This window comes from Pinus tabuliformis, chromosome 2_2 (assembly GCF_031772625.1).
Source record: "Pinus tabuliformis cultivar Carrire ecotype Pingquan chromosome 2_2, CPIR1, whole genome shotgun sequence".
NCBI lineage: Eukaryota > Viridiplantae > Streptophyta > Pinopsida > Pinales > Pinaceae > Pinus > Pinus tabuliformis.
The window spans coordinates 275,113,333-275,120,241 of NC_142300.1; the positions used below are offsets into that span (position 1 = coordinate 275,113,333).

At 38.6% G+C, this 6,909-nt stretch overlaps 1 pseudogene; it reads left to right on the forward strand.

Annotated features, from left to right (window-relative positions):
- Nucleotides 1–3,217: 3,217 nt before the first annotated feature.
- LOC149192366 (protein ROOT PRIMORDIUM DEFECTIVE 1 pseudogene) lies at nucleotides 3,218–5,693 on the forward strand (annotated as a pseudogene).
- Nucleotides 5,694–6,909: the final 1,216 nt, after the last annotated feature.

Below are 6,909 nucleotides of genomic sequence, written 5' to 3' on the forward strand. Positions count from 1 at the left end.
CAGAGTCCGTTTCGCGCGAAACAAGTTGCACCAAAATTAGGAAGACGAGATCTACGAGATCGTTCATGTTTTGCTTCAATCCGACAACTTTCATTTTTGAGCACTGAATCATGTTAATGTGGGATCAATTGACCAATGCATATTTGCTAATAAGATAGAGTCAACTCCCTTACATGCAAATTGTTTATTCATGCCATTGATAACTAGATACAAGGAAAGCCCACCTCATTACATTAACTTTCAATGATAAATTAATTATGATTTTTTTCACTAACTTCTAATTGCAATTATTTACCTATATTGTATAATTTGGATTCATCCAAAGTACCATCTGTGAATAAGAGCATACCCAACTCCACAATTTTTAAACACATTTTTTAATCATTTGAATGGTTTCAAAACCACTACAACCTTCACCTAGTATACACTAGCACATCCACATTAATATTGGATGGTGTACATGTAATTCCCTCCTCCCACATTTATTGAAGCTAACCGGTCCACCAGGGTAAACATGTGATAAAGAGTTACTATGTTATGATTCAACTCCCCATGTATAGTTAATGAAGTGGAACCGACATGACAAGACCAATCTGACCTTCCTTAGAAGCTACAAAACCTTTAGGAGCCAACCAACCCCTTTAGGTGTCCAACCCCTGAGATAACTTGCTTTTTCACTGCCCTAGAGCCTTAGTCGCTCCCATGACAAGGCATGCATGTGACTGGGACCCTCCAGTCGCTCCCACAATAAGGCATCCATGCAACTGTGGCCTTTTTCAGGGAGTTCAATGCCAACGACCTCGGATTCTGTGCCACTTTTTCAGGGTTAGGACTCAGGCCACTGCCCATAACTTCATGAAACTTCCAGAAATGATAAATAACATTGAAACAAGGTTACTAATGCAAACACTTGAACAAGGACTTGATCTGACCCCTACTAGCCATGACATGCATTTCATCAAACACATCAAGAACATGTAATCTATAGGTCACAACAACAAATTTGAGCATAGGGGTCTCATACTTACATGAGAATCGTTAAAGAGGACTGGTATCTCCTCACAATAGCTGCATTGTTATCTATTAGGTCAATCATTCACTAAAATTTCATATGCTAATCAAAACATGATGAGATCCATACATCATAACTGTCACAAAACATACTTATAACCAACAAATAACCAGAGATATATCAATGAGGAAACAACCATTAAAGCCACATAATGAAAAGCACATATACTCATAAAATACTAAAGAAAAAGGAGCTCTTATTAACATATGCAAATCCAACCAAGTCAGGGACTTCCACGTACCACCTGACCATAGATTGGGCTGAACCAAATCTCTCTTTTTAGCCAATCAATCCTGCACCATATTCCAAGCATGAATGTGGGATCTCATGGAATAAACCACGAAAATCAAACCATAGCTTATAGAGGTCAAACCACCTCAACCCTTAACCAGGATTCCACCTCATGGTCAGGCATCACTAATCATCACCAAATCGTTCTCTACTCAAGTTGTCCAAGGCTCTAGAGCGTTTGTTCCAAACAAGGCTTCTAGGACTAGTAACTCAACTCACAGTTGTTGTCGAGCTCCAGAGCGTTTGTCCAACCAGGGCTTCTAGGACTACTAACTCAACCCACCAAGGGCTCAAAAGTGTTTTTCCAACCAAGGCTTCTAGGACTAGTAACTTAACTCAAGCTGTTATAAGGCTTCCAGAGCGTTTGTCCAACCAAGGCTCCAGGAACTAGTAACTCAACCCACGTCCATAAGGAACATGAGAACCAATGAGAAAACAAGAGGAAAGAAACCCACAACACCATGACTATCTAGGAAATGGAAAGGCTAGGCAAAACCACTGTCAATCTAGGCAATCCTCCATGCCAATGACAGATTATAACCAAGAAACCACATGCATGTGCCATGCATGCTAAAACTAGCAAGGAAATAATACATGTAACTCGGTAGCTATGAGCAAAAACTATTGTAGCTACTGATCCCGATGTCCTCTTGCGCTTTCTGCTCTTCGGTTGCCTTCTTTCTCCGAATCCCAAGTATGCCACACTCCTCCAAGAGTGCTCTAAGTGTCCAAGGGTATGAGAGAGAGAATAGAATGAAAACTCCAAAACTGAACTGACAAAAAGCTAACACTGACAAAAAACTGTCAACTGATCCTCATAAGCCTTTTTATTAATGAGGCCTCTATTTTCTTCATTTTCCATTATTTTTCCTTCAATTTCCTCCTCACATGCAACTTATGACCTTTCACGTTCCTTTTCTCCTATTTTCCATTATTTTCATAAATAAAATGCCAATAAATGTCTCTTGCGTTTCCAAAGCCTTTGCCACTGCCTTTGCCAATTTCTATAGCCATTAATTAATCACAAATGATCTCATCACTATGTTATTACCCAACATTCAACTTGGAATACGTGTCCCATGACCTTAGTTACTATTTTGCTTTTATCAACTTTATTACATGGATTTTTAACGAGGACTATTACAATACATTAATAATGATCACCAACAAGTTAACTATAAATAAACTAAAAAACATATTTGTAAAATTTGTTAAAAAATAAATGAAAAACATAAGTTTAGTCTAAAATTATTAAAATTAAAATTTCATAAGAGATCATGTGGTCAATATAATCAATGCTTGGATTTGGATATGAGAATTACAAAGACAACTACGTTTCTTTTTTTTAATTGAAAAACTACTTTTTTTTGTTATTCTTACGAATAAAAAAAAATGTCAAGTGTTAGATGATTCCTTTCTTCATTTACAAGTTGACAACTCAAAAGTCATGAATACACCGTTCTTTCTGTTTTTGGGCGTTAGAAATTGTTTCTTGATAAACCATCCAAAAACATATTTTCTCTAGAAATGAATCTATGTTTCTTGTCATTTCATAGCTACAGACTTGAAAAATATAGAGTTTACAATGGGTATCTAATACGTTGACAATGTGTTGTAATGGGTGTCAATTACTATTGGTTGTTGCCCATTTCTCCTCTCCATTCTCCAATTGGCTTAAATGGAGTGAATGCAAAATCATGTCTTCCTTTCTTTGGCTTATTTTACAGAAAGCGTACCCATTAGTATATTTCGCCAAAACCCTAACCATTGACTTGTTATTGAGTATCAATTTAACCTCTTCTTTATTACGCTAAGAATGAATGCACATTCTATTAATTATTTCTAATTGTGGGAGAGTGTCCACATTCCATTTTTAACTTTTTATGACAATGATAATTTTAGGTGCCTTGTTTTTTTTTTTTTAACAGAAGAAAAAAAGAACAACTTTCTATTAGATAAAAAGATGTTTACAGATTCATGCATATAACGTATGTTTCAGAGTAAACTCCATTGATCAAACAGCAGGCATCTTGGATACTCATGCCCATGACAGGAAGACGACCATGGATGGCAATGAAGATTGTCCAATGTTGGACTCAGCAATGGCAATGGGGGCGAAGCATGAGCCAGAAGGCGAATGTGAAAGTGAGGACCAGAGACCACGGCTTTGATGACTACATGGATGTCTATAAGAAGGTGAGAAACGTAGAGAAATTCCAGAAGATAATCCTATCTCAGCCTAACCAATCCATCTGCATCGCAAGGCTCGACACTCTCGCCCGACGACACGGCATGAAGATGTTCGAGTCGGGCGGTTTCGTCCTCAAATTTCCCCACATTTTCAAAATATTCGAGCACCCTGTTCAAAGGCTACTGTGGTGCAGATTAACCTCGGCTGCTCTCCAGCAGATAGAAGAAGAAAAGGCGGCCTTGGAGGCACAGAAAGAAGAGGCAGTGACCAGGCTCCGAAAGCTTCTGATGATGACCGCTGGTGGCAGAGTCCGGTTGGAGCATGTGCAACACATGAGCCAGGAACTTGGTATGCCCGAAGATTTCGAAAGCTCCATTATTCTGAAAAACCCTCGCTACTTTCGCCTCACAGGCGAGGACACAAAGTATGCCAAGACCAAGTATCTGGAGATTGTTGAGCGTGATCCTCAATTGAGTCTGTGCGCCATAGAGAAACTAAGAGAGCAGGAGTACAGAGAACGCGGTAAGAGTGAAGAAAATATTAGGTTTTCATTCATTGTCAATTTCCCCCCAGGGTTTAAGATCAGCAAGGCTTATAGAATATTTGTATTCAAATGGCAGAGATTACCCTATTGGTCTCCCTACGAAGACATAAGCAGGCATGATCTCAGGTCCCTCGAAGCCCATAGGCGTTTGGAGAAACGAGTGGTTGCTACAATCCACGAGTTCCTGAATCTCACTGTTGAGAAGAAGATTACATTGGAGAAGATTGCCCATTTGAGGCACTCTTTCTATTTGCCTAATAAGCTGAAGAATTTCCTCCTGCAGTATCAAGGTATTTTCTATATTTCGACTCGCGGCAACAAAGGTAAGCTTCATACCATTTTTCTCAGGGAGGCTTATAAGAAGGGGGAGTTGATAGAGACCAATCGTCTGTATTTGGCTAGAAGGAAATTGGTAAACTTGATAATGTTGAGTCCTAGAAAGGCTACCTATGATGAGAGCTTGGTGCATTATATGAAGGACAAAGATGATGAGCAAGTCACAGGGGAGTATCTTGAAAGAAGCGTCAGATTGGATGCAAATGTGGCTTCAGAAAAGATTGCCAATTTAAGCCAAAAGACCTCTGAAAGACCTGGACAAGTTTCTTTGGGGCACGGGGCCAATGCATTTGAAGATTCACAGTCCATTGGTAGGTTTAAGGGGGACAATGCATTTGAAGATACACAGTCCATTGGTAGGTCTACGGGGGATATAGACATGCAGTTTTCTAATGGCTCAAGAGAGAATATTGAGGAAATTATGGCGAGAAGAAATCAGTAATATTGGACAGCAGGCATCTTGGTTTTCTCGTTGGTGCAAACAGAGTTGCAAATCAATTTATAAAGAGTGATTAAGGTCAGGCTGCAAATGCATATTTAGAAATTAATCTTCAACTGGCTGCTAATAAATGTCTTAAGTTACAGTATCGGGAAAGTTCCTAGAAATTTCAAGGCCCAAACAGTAACCATTCGTCAAAATCAAGATATTGGAGAGAACGCGGACATTTTTATGTTGGTTTTTAGGTTCCTCATTTGTGTCAAGTTCTGGTCGCTGCAGTTTGACTTGGAGGTATAATTGTAAGCTTTTGCTGGATGGTTGCAGCTCGCAGCTATATGGACCATGGCTAGGCCGTTTAATTCAGATGATAACAGAGTCTTTGCATTGGCAATCTTGAGATGACATTTGGCTCAAATCCGTTTGAAAGATTGCACCATATTCTGTCATAAATGATTAAAACCTAATAGGGTGGACGTTGCAGCTCTCAGCTATATGGAGCATGGCTAGACCGTTTAATTCAGATGAAAACACATTATTTGCGTTGGCAAGATGGGGTTTGGCCCAAATCTGTTAGAAACATTGCGCCATATTGTGTCATAAACTTTTGATTAAAACCTATCGTGCTGGACATTGCTCTGAAAACCCTTGTGACTCAGGCTTGTGGGCAAGAGACACTTCCATTTGATGTTGCAGGCAAACTTTGCTCCATTGTTGACAATCTTGATCAGTGTTGTGTGCCAAGAAGTGATGTAAAGGAGAAAATTGAGTTACACTTATATTTTTTGCCTTTTAACTAATTGACAATGAAGTTTTGTAGTCTTATCCCAGTCAATTGTTGCTCTATAAAATGCGGCTGTGATCTCTAATGTAAAACCAAACTTTAGTTTTTTAATTAACAGGGATTGCCAATTGGAAAACGTGCATATTTTTAATCTATGGTGCTGTCTATGCTTTATAATGTTGAAACAACATTCATTTTCAACAACAGTTTGCACCCATTAGAAAATGCACTTATTTTACAACAAAGTTTGCACCCATTTGAAAATGCACTCGTTTTGCAACAAAGTTTGCACCCAATTAAAAAAATGGAGTACAGGTGATGAAATTCTACGAATCACAGGCAGGAATTTGCATTTGATTGCAATAGTCTTTGTGAAAAGAAATTTGGTGCTCTGGGTTCTTAATTTTATAAGAAGTTGATTATGTGCATGTGTTGATATGTTTTCAATGTTGTCTATCACAATAGTGGTCTGCTTAGATTCTAACATATTGTGTATGAGCTGTATCAGGTATGCCTAGGAGCTGTACACATTGCTCTTTGTAAAGTATGAAGTCTAACAAAGAGCATCTCACTAACAACTTTCCAGGAAAAAGATTCAGGGTGAAATCAACAAGGCTATATTTATTGAAAAGGGAATTTTTTTGCAAGGAAAACCTTGCAGAAAACTCGCAACTACCTTCCCCCATGATTCACGGATGGTAATTGGAGATCAGAGCCTAACCCCAGGGGACCCAGGGGATCAAGAGAGTCGAACCTGTGAGCTCTCCAACTTTGATAAATAGATCTCATGTATGGCTAATGACTGCTTGAGCTTGAGAGAACACAAAAAAGACGAGTTTTTACTATTAAAGATTTTTTAATCGTTTAGCTCAAATATTATACATATATTTTTAAAATTAATTGATTAAGAGTTAAAATCCAAAATAACCTACTCCACGCCTACCAAGTCCCCCCCTTCTCCCTCGATTTGCCATGGGTTGTTTGGTGGTGCATTCTATATTCGCTTAAGAAATCTGTGAATGATGGTTAATGGCCACATTTTTACCCCAATATCTAGGGATCAAGGTTTCTTGGCTGCATATTCCCTAACAACATTTGTAGTGAGGCGAGTCCTTGGTGCATATTTCATTGTTTGATGATCTGGATTGGATCATTATATTATTTGTTATCCATTTCAATGCTTTCAGAGTGGAAATAATGGAGGATTCAACTCACAAGACTATTTTTACCTGTGGATTTTGGTTTGGTGAATTGG